General features: G+C 39.0%; 2 non-coding genes across 2 annotated transcripts; one reads left to right on the top strand and one right to left on the bottom strand.

Annotated features, from left to right (window-relative positions):
• Positions 1–11,597: 11,597 nt before the first annotated feature.
• On the top strand, positions 11,598–11,704 carry LOC141716383 (small nucleolar RNA R71). The gene has a single exon (XR_012573095.1). It is a non-coding gene; the product is annotated as a small nucleolar RNA R71 (small nucleolar RNA).
• A 2,535-nt stretch (positions 11,705–14,239) lies between these two features.
• On the bottom strand, positions 14,240–14,346 carry LOC141715386 (small nucleolar RNA R71). Its single transcript, XR_012572151.1, has one exon. It is a non-coding gene; the product is annotated as a small nucleolar RNA R71 (small nucleolar RNA).
• Between the last annotated feature and the right edge of the window lie 2,002 nt (positions 14,347–16,348).

The raw sequence follows: 16,348 nt of genomic DNA on the forward strand, positions 1-16,348 counted from the left end.
TTTCTGGGCTGAAGCTGTAAATACTGCATGCTATACTCAGAATATTTCTCTGGTTAATCAAGCAAAATGCATGACTCCCTATCAATTGTTCAAGAACAAGAAGCCAAGTCTAAATTTTCTTCATGTCTTTGGCTGCAAATCTTATATCTTGAGAAATCATACTGATCAGAATGGGAAGTTTGATGCTAAAGTAGATGAAGGAATTTTTGTTGGATATGCTGTTGGTAAAGCATATAGAGTCTACAATCTAAGAACCAACATTATTGTGGAATCAATACATGTTGTGTTTGATGATAAAAAGATTGAAGGACTGCAAGATGGAGATTACCATGAGAGCCTCAAATTTGACAATGTGGAGATGGTTAGTGATGACAGTGATGATGAAAGTGATCAAGAAACAGTATTAAAGGATAATGCAGAAAAATCCACTACCAACGAAACACAAAATTCAACATCTGTCAAGTTGCATAATGCTTCATCCGTCGGGAGGCAATCTGCTTTATCCGTCAGGAGACAACCAGCTTCATCCGTCGGTACTCAAAATTCACCATCCGTCGGGTCATTAAAAGAAGCTGGAGGTCAGAATAGAACACTTATAGAAAGTTCCCCTTTCTCAAATCAAAGATCCATTAACTCAGGGGGAGTTTCTAATAATCTAAACTCAATCACACATCAAGACAACAATGAGGCCTCTTCATCTAGAGCTAATCTACCTCGACAAAGGAAATGGACAAAGGATCATCCCTTTGAGCTCATCACTGGTGATGTATCTTCTAGAGTTCAAACAAGGAGAGCAACTCAAGAAGAATGTCTATGCAGCAACTTTCTTTCTAAGGAAGAACCAAAGAAGGTAGAAGAAGCTTTGTTGGATCCTGATTGGATTTTAGCTATGCAGGAGGAGCTAAACCAATTTGAGAGGAATAATGTATAGAAGCTGGTGCCCAAGCCTAAAGGAAAGAATCCAATAGACACCAAATGGGTATTCAGAAACAAGATGGATGAAAATGGCATAGTAGTCAGGAACAAAGCTAGATTGGTTGCTAAGGGCTATTGTCAACAAGAAGGAATAGATTTTGATGAAACATTTGCTCCTATTGCAAGACTTGAAACCATCAGAATCTTCTTAGCTTATGCAGCCCATGCCAATTTCAAAGTCTATCAAATGGATGTCAAAAGTGCCTTTCTGAATGGAGATTTGGAGGAGGAAGTCTATGTCAGTCAGCCTCCTGGTTTTGAAGATCCAAACTTTCCAGAATATATTTACTATCTTTTGAAAGCACTTTATGGACTAAAGCAAGCACCTAGAGCCTGGTATGACACTTTGTCAACGTTTCTTTTAGAGAATCACTTCACTAAAGGTACTGTAGACAAACTCTTTTCTTTAGAAATGTTAATAGCTCTAGTATACTTGTTCAAATTTATGTAGATGACATTATTTTTGGCTCTACAGATGAAAAACTTAGCAAAAAGTTTTCCAAATTAATGCAAAGTAAGTATGAAATGAGTATGATGGGAGAACTAACTTACTTTCTTGGTTTGCAAGTCAAGCAAGTTAGTGATGGAATATTCATTAGTCAAACTAAATACATTTATGATCTTTTAAAGAAGTTTGATCTAATGGATTGCACATCTGCAAAAACTCTCATGGCCACTGCAACTAAGCTTTAATTAAATAATACTGAAAAGTCTGTGGATATTTCAAGTTATAGGGGCATAGTAGGCTCAATTATGTACTTAACAGCTAGTAGGCCAGATATAATGTTTGCTACATATTTGTGTGCTAGATTTCAGGCTGATCCTAGAGAATCTCACTTAGTAGCTATTAAGAGAATTTTCAGATATCTCAAGGGAACACTAAAACTTGGCATTTGGTACCCTAGAGATTCTGGTTTTGATCTAACTGGTTATTCAGATACAGATTATGCAGGTTGTAGAATTGATAGAAAAAGTACAACAGGAACCTGTCAATTTCTAGGAAACAAGCTTGTGTCCTGGTTCTAGTAAAAAGAAAAATTCAGTTTCTACTTCTAAAGCTGAAGCTGAATATATTGCTGCTTGGCAGTTGCTGTGCACAGATTTTGTGGATGAAAAAGCAATTGCTAGACTATGGTTTGTAAGTTAAAAGGATTCCTATTTTCTGTGATAACACAAGTACAATTGCCATCACTGAAAATCCAGTACAGTATTCAAGGACAAAGCACATAGACATCAAGTACCACTTCATAAGGGAACATGTAATGAATGGTACTGTAGAACTATATTTTGTTCCAAGTGAAAAGCAGCTTGCAGATATATTTACCAAGCCACTGAATGAATCCACCTTTTCAAGGTTGGTAAGTGAGTTAGGTATGCTAAATTACTCTTGAATCTTTATAGACTGTTTGCAAGTTGTAATGCAGCCAGAAATTTAATTGATTTTTCAGTCATTGATGAAATTTTGGTTAAGTCAAAATTTACATCTCGACGGATGATCATTATCCATCGAGTTTGATCATCCGTCAGTATACTATTTGTTAATAAAATCAATTACTTTTCTGGAATATTTTATGACTCGACGGATAACTGATTTATCCTCATCCGTCGAATTATCTTATTCTTAGCCGTTGATTCTCTGAACATTATCCATCGAGTATATTTACAGTTTGTAAGCATAACACGACGGATAATTGATGGAATTTTTACAGTTTATTTTTAAACGACTATTTTGGGCAATTCTTATTGGTTACTTTATTTTACTTTATTATTTTCTACAGTTATTTTTGAGATGGTATAAAAGCTTAATTCATTTTCATTACTTTTCTTTTATCATTCTCAAATCATCTGCTTTAATTTCTTTCTTTCTCAAAAGCACTTACTCTCTCTCTTCAAGTTTTTACTCTCTAACAAGGGCACTTGTCGTCAAGATAATGTCTCAAACTGGATTTATTTATGAGAATAACAACTTCACTGCTCTTGTGAACAAGGGGATTCAACAGTCAGGTGACTACCACAAAATGATGGACTTTGTGAAGAACTGCAAACTTAACTATGCCATGCTGGAATCACCCACCATATACTGTGAAGTTGTTGAAGAGATGTGGATGACTGCAACATACAACTCAACTGGTAAGACTATCACATTCACTATTAAAGGTAAGGAATTCTGTGTTAATAGTGATATTATTAAAGCATGTTTCAAAATTCCTGATAATACTGTAACTTCACCACACACAGACACTGACATTGTTAACATGCTTAACTCCATGGGCTATGCACTCTCTACTTCTAAGTTAAGTGAAATTAGGAGGTTGGGTCTTAGGAAGGAATGGAGTTATCTATGTGATGTAGTTACTAAGGTATTTTCTGATAAAATCAGTAATTTTGATTCTGTCAATATTTCTATGCTCAACATGCTTTACATGCTAGTTACTGATAAGTTCTTTAACTTTAGTGATCTTGTTTTGTTTGAGTTGGGGTTTAAGTTAGGGGAGTTAAATAAAAGGGGTAAAAATGTTTATTATGCTAGATTTTTAATGATGATTGTGAACCACCTCTCTGAGGATATTGTGCTTGAGAACCCAACCAACAAATTAGATTTTTAGGTTCAAGAGAGAAGGATTATTGCAGATTTGAACAGGGCAAATCATCACAAAGAGGTGCCACTCTTCTATTTTCCTGTTATGGAGGCACCTCAGGTAAGTGAGGTAAATTCAGCTATTCCTACTCTTCCAGCCTCACAAATTTATTTGCCTTTTAGTGTAGCTCTAGCAACTGTGTCAATGACCCAACAGTTGCCTATCCAAGCTACCAAACCATCAAAAATTTCTAAATCCAAGTCAAAGAAAGCCCCCTCTGGTATCTCTCAAAAGATGCCAGTTGAAAAATCCACCAAATCTAAAGAGGGGAGTGTGAAGGTGGGTAAGGTAGGTGAGGGACAAGGTGAACATAAAATAAACCCTAAGGATAAGGTTGGAGAGGTGAGTGTTTCCCAGCCTAGCCACACTGCAGTTTCCCAATAGACTGCAGTGCTTAATAAGGACATAAGCTCATTGCTAGTTGCATCCTCCCAAAAGGATGTGACTATTGAACAAAGCTCTCAGCCAAGAGTACAGGCCAAAAGGGTAAGGGACACAAGCTCACCCCAAACCTATACTAGAAAGAAATTACCAAAAACCCTTGGGGATGCACAGGGTTCACACACTATGCAAACTGGTGCTGAAGACACGGTCACTTCACCTTTTCAAAGTCAGTTTGATGTGGCTCCAATAAATGTGGAAGCACCTCAAACACCAAATTTTCCCACAAACTCTCTGGATGTGGATATGATCAACACATCAATTCCTAATTCCCCTTCTTTAACTCTGTTGGGGAAGCCAAAATCTAGTGCAAGTGAGCAACATCTTCTGGATGATTTGTTGGCTCACTTGCCAATTCTTTCAGGAACTGTTAAAACATCAGTGCCAAAATTCTCATCAATCTACACAGAGTCCACAATAGTTTTCACTCCAAACTCATTTACTCCTACTCTCTCGATGGATATTGATCATCCATCGAGTAGTGATTGTATCTCGATGGATAAGCTTAACAGTAGTTATCCGTGGGATAGTCAAACTGCTAACCCGACGGATATCCCTTATCTGTCGAGTGTCTCTGCACAACTTCAAATTTCATCAATTATCTCAAGTGCAGAAGACTTAGTGGTAGTACAATCACTCCTAGGATTGAGGGAAGAGAGTGTTATGAGTGAGAGTCTGGGTTGCTCCCAGGAAAAAGGAGAGGAAAAGAGTGAAAATATGCAATCCAGTTCCTCAGGATTGGCAAAAGAGAGTGTGAGGAGTCCCACCTTATATGGTGAAGGTGAGGGTGGTGAGCCAAGGTGAGACCTTGATGCAACAAAAGAGAGATAATGAGAAAAATGCAGGTACAGGAGATATAAGGGTGAATGTCATTGCAAGTGAGTTAATGAATGTCCAGGAGGCAGACAGGGAGGGACTATCTCAGCAACCTAAAGCTATTATAGATTCTACCTCCCTTGATGCTGAGACATTTACTCACCTTGTTTCAGCATATCAACTTCTAGCTGAACAGGGCAATGACAATGCAGAAAGGATGCTACACTTGGTGCATACCACACAATCCATGCAAAGAGCTAAGGATGCCGTCACAGCTTTGCCTTCTACAGCTAGTGATGTTAATTATGAGACTGGTGGTTCAGAAGAATTCTTTGGAGGTGAAGGTGGAGATAGTGAAGAAGATCCATTGGACATATGGGAGAAATAGGCTCTAGTTCAAGATCAGGCATGCCATCTTGGGCATTTTCAAAGCAATGTGATGAACACCACTTTAAGATAACCCTGATTCAACTCATAAATCAGACAAATTATGCTCTTCAAACCACCACAAATGCCAGTACCAAAAAGCTTCAAGCACATCTTGCTTCTCTGCAACTACAACAAATCCAAGGTTTTCAACATGCTCAAGCTGTCAACATTATCAAAGATGATATTGATGACATGGAAAAAGGCCATTTCTGACAAGATGGACTCTAAACTTCCAGAAGCTACAATGCTTGACATTAAGAGACAACCCAGGAAAAAATCTGATCTTGCCACAAAAATAGATGCCTTGGATACAAGAATGACAGCAATGGAAGCATCTCTTACAGCAATTCATTTACACCAAGCTCAACAAACAGACTTGCTTCAGAAACTGGTGGCTGCACAAACCTCCTCCTTTACTCAGCTTGATGATAACAAAAAGGGGGAGAAAGAGAGTTTTAGGAGTGAGGGGGAGCAAAAAGTGCTCAACATTCAAATTAGCAAAGTAATTGTGCCTACAATTACTATCTCAAAGCCACCAGCTAAGGACAGTATTGATATGATAAAGGAAGTAGCAGCTACTTTGAAAGCAGCTGAAAAGGAGCAGTTGAATCCAATCAACTGGGAGAAAATTGATGAGAATATTCAAAAGAAGTTTGGGCTAGCAAAGAAGCCATAAAAGTCAGCCATTTATCACTCTCAAGTCAGGCAAATCTCTGTGAATGAAATGAGCATGAACTATTTGGAAAGAGGACAGCCATCCTGTATCAAATGTCCAAAGGCTGAAGTACTTTTGAATCCAAGGGTGAACTATCCAAAATCATCACTAAAGAACCCTTTGGATACAGTGTATGAGACACCAAAGCCTGATGAGAAGAAACTGTTGTCAAGATCAATTTCCTTCTACAAGGATCCAGCTGATTCAGCTTTAAAAAGGAGAATTCCTAAAGTTTTCAGGAATGGTAAAGAAATTTGTGTGGTGGATGGAAATCCTCAATTTGCTAAAGCAAAGAGAGAAGAAAAGGCAAGATTGAAGCAAGAAAAGAAGCAAGCTGCTCTAGATGAGAAAAAGGATAAACAAAAGAAAGAGTAAGCTGCTATCTTGGCCAAGCTACAAGCTGTGAAACCAACACAACAAATTCCTGCTCAGCCATCTGAAATCACTGAATCTCAAGATCCAAAGAAGCAAGTTGAACCACAACAGAAGAAATCTCACAGATACAAAAAATTGGCCAAAAGAACCAAAAGGAAATTGAACTTTGTTGGTAAGGAATTGGAGGATCAGTTTCCCAAGGAATCCATTCCAACTACAACTCAAGCATCAAAACCCTCAGTGGTATTTGAAGACATTAAGGTGGTGGATCCTTACAGCAATATTCATGGTGAACCTATTGTGCCTAAGGATGAACCAATAGACTGGGAAAGTCTACCAATTCCTGACTTCAATTTGCCAATCCTTAACAAGCCAAAGAGAACAAAGTCAAGAGCAGTCAAGAAAGTGAAGTTGTCACCTCTCAAATCCAAATCTCTAACCAAAGCTCAATCCAAATTCAACAAGGGAGATTACATGTACTTATGTGACATCAAGGAATTCTCTGATCTAAACCTCTATCTAGATGAACTGGAAGAAGTTAGAGGGATTGATGCCTACAGGAATCTACCTGAAAGGTTAGTTTTCAACTACAAGGGAGGAAAGGAGATTCAATGGCCACTTCACAGGATCCTTCAAGAAAGCCAATCTGTGCTGATAAAGGTTTATTCATCATTCAAGAAGAACTTTGGATTCAATGTAACTACAATAAGACTTGTTCTAAAGAAGATTGAAGAACTGAGGAGTATTAGAGCTAAAGATGCACTCCCAAAGACTCTAACTATTCCTTACACAGGGAGTCGAATGCATCTAAGGCCCTACTGGCTGATGGAGTGCATGGATGACAAAGGAGTTAGAAGATTTTTCAGATTAGAAGACCAATTGAGCATTTCTAGCAATGAGACTCTTTTGGAGATGCAAGAAAAGCTAAGGGTGTGTTTAGTATTGCTGTTGCAGACAGCAACAGCAGCTTTTCGCTGAAAAGCAGTTAAAAAACTGTTTGGTAAAATTTAAAAGTTGCTTTTCTAAAAAGTGCTTTTGGATTAAAAGCTGCTGTTAGAAAAAGCAAGTCCCCCCATGCTTTTAGAAAAAACTGCTTTTCAGCTGTTGCGGGAAGCAGATGCTGATTTCACCATCAAACCTTATCAAAAGCATCATTATTTTTAATTTTTTGCATCAAAACATATACGTATCAAAAAAATTACCAAAGAGTCATCTGATTTTTACAACAGCACTTTTTCCAGTAGCACTTTTTTTAACAGCACAACAATTTTTAACAGCAATCCCAAACAGAGCCTAAATCTCTCAGAATCTAATAAACTGGAATTCCACAGACAGCTCCAAAATCAGATAGAAGAAAACAACATAAAGCGTGGAAAGAGATCCAGATCTTCAAGGAATTAGATTAATCTGCTCAGGCTAGAGGAGCACCTTAAAAATGACTGTGAGCTGATCTTTGTGCATTTTGTTATTTGAAGCACTTTACAGTTTTATCTGCTTACTTTTAAAGTTGTATTTCTAGGGTATTTTGTTATCATCAAGTTTCTATTAATTTATGGCTACAATTCCAGTAGACATAAATTGGGGGAGATTGTTGTGGATATGTTGTGAACTTGATGATTTTATTAACAAAACACCTTAGTAGTTTTTACTTAGTAAAAAATGTACCACTCGACGGATAAGAAATATAGTCCCGACGGATGACTCAATATAGTCCCGACAGATGATGATTAATTATCCATCGAGTGAGTAGCTTGTGTAATAATGAGTCTGTAGCACATTTCTGCATACACCTTGTTTAGATTCTGTAGTATCACTCAAGTCATGTTGACTTTAATTAGATATGCAGAATATGTTGATTAATTGTACATAGATGATGTCTTGTAATTCTGCATAAATGAAATTAAGTCAAGTGCCAGATAGCTACCCGACGGATAAACAACAATGCCACTCGACAGATGATCAACAAGGCAACCCGACGGATGATCATGTACCCGACGGATAATCAATTCAAACATATGTTGATAGTGACAACACAGTCACATGCGTCGAGTGTATGCAAAAGGAATATGGAAGCCTATTCAACTGGGTTTTGGAGAACAAAGAAGCATTGCCATTTCCACGCTATTATGAAGATATTCAAAGATGCTGAAAAAGAGTAATGAACCAGCATAGTATTAGACTTGATAGGTTTTATTTTATTATCTTGTCTTATTACTTTGTAATATTGGTGATATATAAACCAAGAAGTAACAAATAGAACAACAAGAACTAGACTAAGAACATTATCTCAGAGAAACAATTGTAAGTTGCATCCTTAGCATTTCTCTGTAAACTTAGTTGTTCATATTTGTAAGCAGCTGTGAGCTAATCTTGCTACACAGAGTTCTCTTGATATAATATATATCTCTGGTGGATACATTCAAATTCACCAGAAAGTTTTTAAAGACCTGTGTTTTTAATTACTTGTGTTTTGATTTTACTAACTTCTTATTCCGCACTTTGCAAATCCAACACTTATATATTATAAAGATAGAACATTTTATATTTTTGAAAAAGGTTCAAGAATTCCATTCAACCCCCCTTTTGTAATTCTTGTTGCATTGTTAGGGACTAACAAAATCACCAAAGACTGAGAAGTCGTCCATGAACACCTCCACATTCTGGCCAATCATATCAGAAAAGATGGCCATCATACATCTCTGAAATGTGGCTGGTGCACCATACAGACCAAAAGAAACTCGTTTGAAGGCGAAAGTACCAAATGGACAAGTGAAGGTAGTTTTCTCCTGATTTTCTGGAGCGATACAAATCTGATTGTAACCCGAATAGCCATCCAGAAGAGAATAATACTCATGACCAGCTAACCTGTCAAGCATCTGATCAATAAAGGGCAATGGGAAGTGGTCCTTCCTAGTGGCTTTGTTCAGCTTCCTATAGTCCATACAGACTCTCTACCTCGTGACTGTCCGTGTAGGAATAAGCTCATTCTTCTCATTTGCTACCACGGTAATTCTACCTTTCTTTGGTACACATTGAACCGGGCTTACCCATGAATTGTCCGAGTTAGGATAGATGATCCCTGCATCTAGCCACTTTAGAATTTCCTTCTTCACTACCTCCTTCATGATTGGATTAAGTCTTCTTTGTTGTTCAACAGTAGGCTTGCTACCTTCTTCTAGCAGAATTTTATGCATACAGTAAGAAGGGTTGATCCCCTTGATATCTGCTATAGTCCATCTAATTGCCGATTTGAACTCTCTCAGAATTCTCAAAAGCTTTTCCTCATCACTACCTGAAAGGTCAGATGCAATAATAACAGGCAGAGTAGATGCATCACCTAAAAAAACATACCTCAAATGTTCAGGTAAAGGCTTAAGCTAAAGAGTAGGAGCTTCCTCAGTAGAAGGCTTGAGGCGTTTAGGAGCTTTGCTCAATTCTTCCATTCCAAGAGATTCAAAAGGCATATCGATCTTCCTCTTCCAGGGAGAAGCATTCAAATATTGCAATTGCTCATCACCTTCATCATTTTCACTGTCTGAATTTCCTAATAAGGCTTTTTCTAAGGCGTCAGACTTTAGCATTTGATCAAGTTCCGATGTGACCACCGAATCGACCAATTCAACTTTTAAGCACTCCTCATTATCAGTAGGAAATTTCATAGCATTAAACACATTGAAAGTCACATCCTGATCCAACACTCGCATTGTAAGCTCACCCTTCTGCACATCAATCAAGGTTCGGCCAGTTGCCAAGAAAGGCCTTCCCAAGATTATGGGAATCTTCTTATCCTCCTCGAAATCAAGAATTACAAAATCGGCAGGAAAGATGAGTTTATCAACCTTGACCAAGACATCCTCCACAATACCTCGCGGATATGTAATAGAATGGTCGGCCAACTGCAAAGTCATATACGTCGGTTTAAGATTAGGTAGATCCAATTGCTTGAAGATTGAAAAAGGCATCGGATTGATGCTAGCTCCCAAGTCACATAAGCATCTATCAAAAGACACTTTCCCAATAGTACATGGAATAGTAAAGCTTCCTGGATCTTTAAGCTTCGGAGGCAACTTTTGCTGCAACACAGCACTGCATTCCTTCGTGAGGGCGACACTCTCTAAATCATTTAGCTTCACTTTCCAAGAGAGAATACCTTTCATAAACTTTGCATAACTAGGCATCTGCTCGAGAGCCTCAATGAAAGGTATGTTGATATGAAGTTTCTTGAACACCTCCACAAGCTTCTCAAACTGCTTTTCCAGCTTTTTCTTCTGCAGCCGCTTAGGAAAAGGCGGTGGATGATAGATCTATTTCTCCCCTGTATTACCCTCAGGCAGACTGTGCTCAATAGTAGTCTTCCTTGGTTCCACTTCTTCATCCTGCTGCTTTGCTTCTTTCTCAGCCCCAGCTTCTTCAGTCAACTCTTAAGTTTGTTCGGGATTTGCAACCTTCCCAGACCTCAAAGTGATTGCCTTTACCTGCTCCTTACTTCCCTCTTTCCTGGCACTTCAGTGTCACTAGGTAATGTACCAGGTTGACGATTTAGCAAGGCATTGGCAATTTGCCCAATTTGATTTTCCAAGGTCTTGATAGAAACAACTTAACTCTTGCACATGAGCTTCAACTCCTCTAATTCAGATTTTTCATTAGCTTGTTACAGCCGGAGTTGTTGTTTTGGTTTATGCTGCGGTTGCTAAAAACCAGGGAGGTTGTACTGCTTAGCTATATACTGCTGATAAGGCTATTGAACCGCATTCTGAGCATTGCTCCAACTGAAATTAGGATGATTATGGTTGTTAGGATGATAGGTGGCTGGCACAGGTTACTGCGATCGCTGGAATTAGCTCACGAACTGAGCTGATTCACTAGAAATTACGCACTGATCAGTCTCATGGGGACCAGCACAAAGCTCACAGACAATAGTGATTTGATTAACTCCATAATTAGCCAAAGTGTCGACCTTCATTGTCAAAGCCTTAAGTTGGGCAGCTATAGTAGTTGTTGCGTCCAACTCCAGAATTCCTGCTACTTTTCCCTGAGTCAATCTCTAGGAAGGATTCTGGTACTCATTAGCAGTCATCAGTTCAATAAGTTCATAAGCTTCATCGTAGCTCTTAGCCCACAAGGCTCCTCCTAATGCTGCATCAAGCATGGGTCTAGAAGTAGCACCCAATCCATTGTAGAAATAGTTGATAATCATCTAATCAGGCATGCCATGGTGTGGGCACTTCCTTAGAATCTCCTTATATCGATCCCAAGCCTTACACAGAGACTCTCCAGTTTGTTGAGCAAACTGAGTAAGAGCATTCCTGATTGCGGCAGTCTTTGCCATGGGGAAGAATTTAGTGAGAAACTTTTGAGCGAGATCTTTCCAAGTGGTGATAGATCCTACTGGTACAGAGTGTAACCAGCACTTTGCCTTGTCCCTCAGAGAGAATGGAAAGAGTCGTAGCTTGATAGCATCTTCAGTCACATCATTGAACTTGAAAGTGTCGCAGATCTCGATGAAATCCCTGATGTGCATGTTGGGGTCTTCGGTAGGAGAACCCCCAAACTGAACTGAGTTATGTATCATCTAGATCGTGCTTGACTTCATCTCAAAAGTGTTAGCCCTGATGGCTGGTCTAATGATGCTAGACTGAATGTCATTAACTTAGGCTTAGAATAGTCCATCAAAGCCTTCGAATTTTCTGCTTGATCACCCATAGCTACTACAATTGGCTCATCAACTTTCTCTTCTTCTTCTACCTTCTTTTTTTCCTCAAAAACTTCCCTACGAACTACCACAAGTTCTTCCTCTGCTTTATCCAAGTAACTCTTACAAGTACGCGAACGCGTATGCATACACCCTCGTTAGATCACCTGAAATAAAATAAGAAAACAAGTAAGTAACAATATCCGAGTCAATAAACTTTAACGACCACTGATGAAAAGCACATAAACTAATAATTAACACTACGGTCCCCGGAAGCGGCGCCAAAAACTTGTTAGTAAATATGAAAAACATGGGATTCTAACCTCATTAAGTACTTCATTCAATAGCCTTACTGTTCTTAACCTTAGCATGCAATGGTGATGACACTAATCAGAAAACACGAAACTGATAAACGCCAACTTTTGTTGCACGAGTACCATTCTACCAGACATCCACAAAAGAGATAGAAGCTGAATAGGCACCAATTATATTGAGACCCTATATGTCTATAGAATTTGACAACATAACAGTTTAAGCACAAGTTATCTATCTTGATTACATAGGGTAAGTAAGATGGTTAAAATTACCTACAAATCATGCATAACAATACATGAACCTATGCTAGCATGGCAAGTTCTAAATCCTTATATTCACTTTTGCTTCATTAAGAATTAACATACTATCTTATAAGTTCGTGACGCTCACAAGACGAATACGCACAACCAATACTAGGATATCATACAATCACCACACACTAAGGCATCGAAATAATTTAACTAAAGAAATCCATAAATAAATCCGCTGAAACCCCACAATAACGATTAGCCAATAATCAGACTCATCGCCAACGTGGGTTCCAATGAAAACATGATATAGCAAACGTAGTCTTTATACGAATAAATAAACGAAAATACAAACAAGAGTAAAGGTTCATCAAAACAAGAATTAAGCATCCAAATTACAACTCAAAACAAAGATTCACAAGAATAAACTAGATCGTCTTCATCTTTATTGAATTGTGCCCAAAAGGTCTCTTGTTGTCTTCTCCTTGCTTGATGTCTCTGAAAAACGAACTAAGTAATGTTTATATAGCAGTCCATGCATCCTAGGAGTCCAGCAAATCGAATTGTAGTTGAATCAGGATTTTAATATCCCGACACAGCGCGGCCGCGCACTTCACCAGCGTGGGCGCGCTGAATTTCTGTTCTCCCGGCGCGGCCGCGCGCAACACCATAGTGGGCGCGCCTGCCTTCAGCCAAAAATTCTTTTTTTCTTCTTATTTATTCCTTGCAGCTTCGAGCCGGTCTTTCAAGCTTTTATTCCAGCACATCCTAAACACCATATTAGCATCAAAACAATGCTAATTCACCTAATTTACGAAGCCTGAAATGCAAAAACACTTGAAAACACGTTAAAACACAAATAACTTGGGTACAAATACACCAACTCAAAGCTTATTAGAGCATAAATCAGTGTCATAAATGCCACTTAACACCATACCATTGTTGCATAGGTGTATAATCTTAAGTTAACTAAAAAGAGTCTATGTGGGTACGAATCTGATTTATATCTTATACTACTTGTGAACGCGTATACTTGCATGTAATTTTAGCTCGTATTTTCACTCTAACAAGTTTTTGGCGTCACTGCCGGGGACTCGGTGTTAATTTTAGTTTATGTGCTTGACATCAGTGGTCATTAAAGTTCACTGACTCAGATTCTTTTACTTTTATGGTTTACTTGTTTGTGTTTCAGGTACTCATTATAATGGGAGATCCAGCAGCACCAACGAAAGCGTTGATGGATTTTTCTCAACCCAAGAGCAATGATATTCAATCTAGCATTGTCAGGCCAGCGATCACAACTAATACCTTTGAAATCAAGCCTGGAACGATTCAGATGGTACAAAATTTAATCCAGTTTGGGGGTTCTCCAACGGAAGATCCTAATATGCATATTAGGGATTTCATCGAGATCTGTGACACCTTCAAGTTCAACAATATTTCTGAAGATGTTGTGAAGCAGAGACTTTTCCCTTTTTCTCTGAGGGATAAAGCTAAGTGTTGGTTACACTCTCTACCAGCAGGTTCTATCACTACTTGGGAGGATCTCGCTCAGAAATTTCTTACTAAATTCTTCCCTATGGCGAAGACAGTTGCAATGAGGAATGCTCTTACTTAATTTGCGCAGCAATCAGGAAAATCTCTATGTGAAGCTTGGGAGTGCTACAAGGAGATGCTTAGGAAGTGTCCTCATCATGGCATGCCTGATTGGATGATCATTAATTATTTTTACAATGGTTTGGGAGCACAGTCAAGACCCATACTTGATGCAGCATCAGGTGGAGCAGGCAAAGAGCTATGAGGAAGCTTATGATCTAATTGAATAGATGGCTGCTAATGAATATCAGTATCCAACTCAGAGATTGCCACAGGGAAAGGTAGCAGGAGTTCTTGAAGTGGATACAGCTATGGCTATCACTGCTCAATTAAAGGCGTTGTCTATGAAGATCGATTCTCTGGCTAAATATGGTGTTAATCAGATAACCAGAGTTTGTGAGATGTGTGCAGGTTCACATGCGACAGAGCAATGTGTTATATCTAGTGAATCAGCTCAGTTTGTGAGCAACTTTCAGAGATCGCAGAAACCAGTTCTAGACACTTATCATCCTAACAACTGGAATCATCCTAACTTCAGCTGGAGCAACAATCAGAATGCGATGCAACAACCATTCCAGCAATTTGGAAACAAGCAATTCAATCCTCCTGGTTTTCAGCAACAATTTGCATCAAGACAACAACTCCAAATTCAACAAAAAACACATGGAGGTGCAGGTCATTCTTTCAATGAAAAATCTGAATTGGAGGAGTTGAGGCTTATGTGCAAAAACCAGGCTCTTATATGCCAAAGCCATGCTATTTCTATCAAGACTCTGGAGAACCAGATAGGGCAAATTGTTAACACCTTATTGAATCGACTACCAGGAACGCTTTCTAGTGATACAGAAGCCAATCCAGGAAAGAGGAAAGTTAACGAACAGGTGAATGCCCTTACCTTGAGATCCGGAAAGGTCGCAAGCCCCCAAATTCTGCAAGACGAAGAGTATGGAAACTCTGTCCAGAATGCAGGTGCGTCTGCACCCTTGCCAATTCCAGAAAATGAGATTATAGCTAAAAAAGTGGTGCAGAAGGATGCCGAGGTGGAATCAAGGAAGAAAACTGTGGAACACACTCCTCCTGAGGGTAATACAGGGGAGAAACAGGTCTATCCTCCACCTCCTTTTCCTAAGAGGCTACAGAAGCAGAAGTTGGATAAGCAATTTGCTAAGTTTCTGGAGGTGTTCAAGAAACTTCACATCAACATACCTTTCGTTGAAGCTCTTGAACAGATGTCTAACTATGCGAAGTTTATGGAAGGTATTCTCTCTCGGAAAGTGAAGCTCGATGACTTAGAGACCGTTGTTCTTACAGAGGAATGCAGTGCAGTTCTGCAAGTTGCCTCCAAAGCTTAAGGATCCTGGAAGCTTCATGATACCTTGAACTATTGGAAACTTGTCTTTCGACAAATGCTTGTGTGATTTGGGAGCTAGCATCAATATGATGCCCTTGTCCATCTTCAAGAAGCTTGGTCTACCTGATCTGAAACTGATATACATGTCAGTGCAACTAGCTGACCATTTCATCACTTATCCACGAGGTATAGTGGAGGATTTCTTGGTCAAGATGGACAAACTCATCTTCCCTGCTGATTTTGTAATTCTGGATTTTGAGGAAGATAAGAAGATTCCCATCATTTTAGGAAGACCATTCTTGGCTACAGGCCGAACTATGATCAATGTGTAAAAAGGAGAGCTTACGATGAAGGTTCAAGATCAGAATATCACTTTTAATGTGTTCAAGGCAATAAAGTTATCCACAACTAAAGAGGAATGCTTTAAAGTAGAGTGGGTCGATTCTGTAGTGAATTCGGAACTTGAGCAAGTGCTAAGGTCAGATACTTTAGAGAGAGCCTTGACAGGGGAATCTGATAGTGAAGTTGAAGAAGTAGCAAAGCAACTGCAGGTTTTGAATGCACCTTCGTGGAAGAGGAAGTTTGATATGCCATTCGATTCTTTTGGGTTAGCAGAGCTGAAAATTTCTCAGGAGCGTCTCGAACCGTCGATTAAAGAAGCTCCCACACTTGAGCTCAACTCACTGCCAGATCACTTGAGTTATGCATTCTTAGGTGCACCCCCTGATAAGGGGTTGGAATATATCTATGATAATC

This window comes from Apium graveolens, chromosome 3 (genome assembly GCF_009905375.1).
Source record: "Apium graveolens cultivar Ventura chromosome 3, ASM990537v1, whole genome shotgun sequence".
Lineage (NCBI taxonomy): Eukaryota > Viridiplantae > Streptophyta > Magnoliopsida > Apiales > Apiaceae > Apium > Apium graveolens.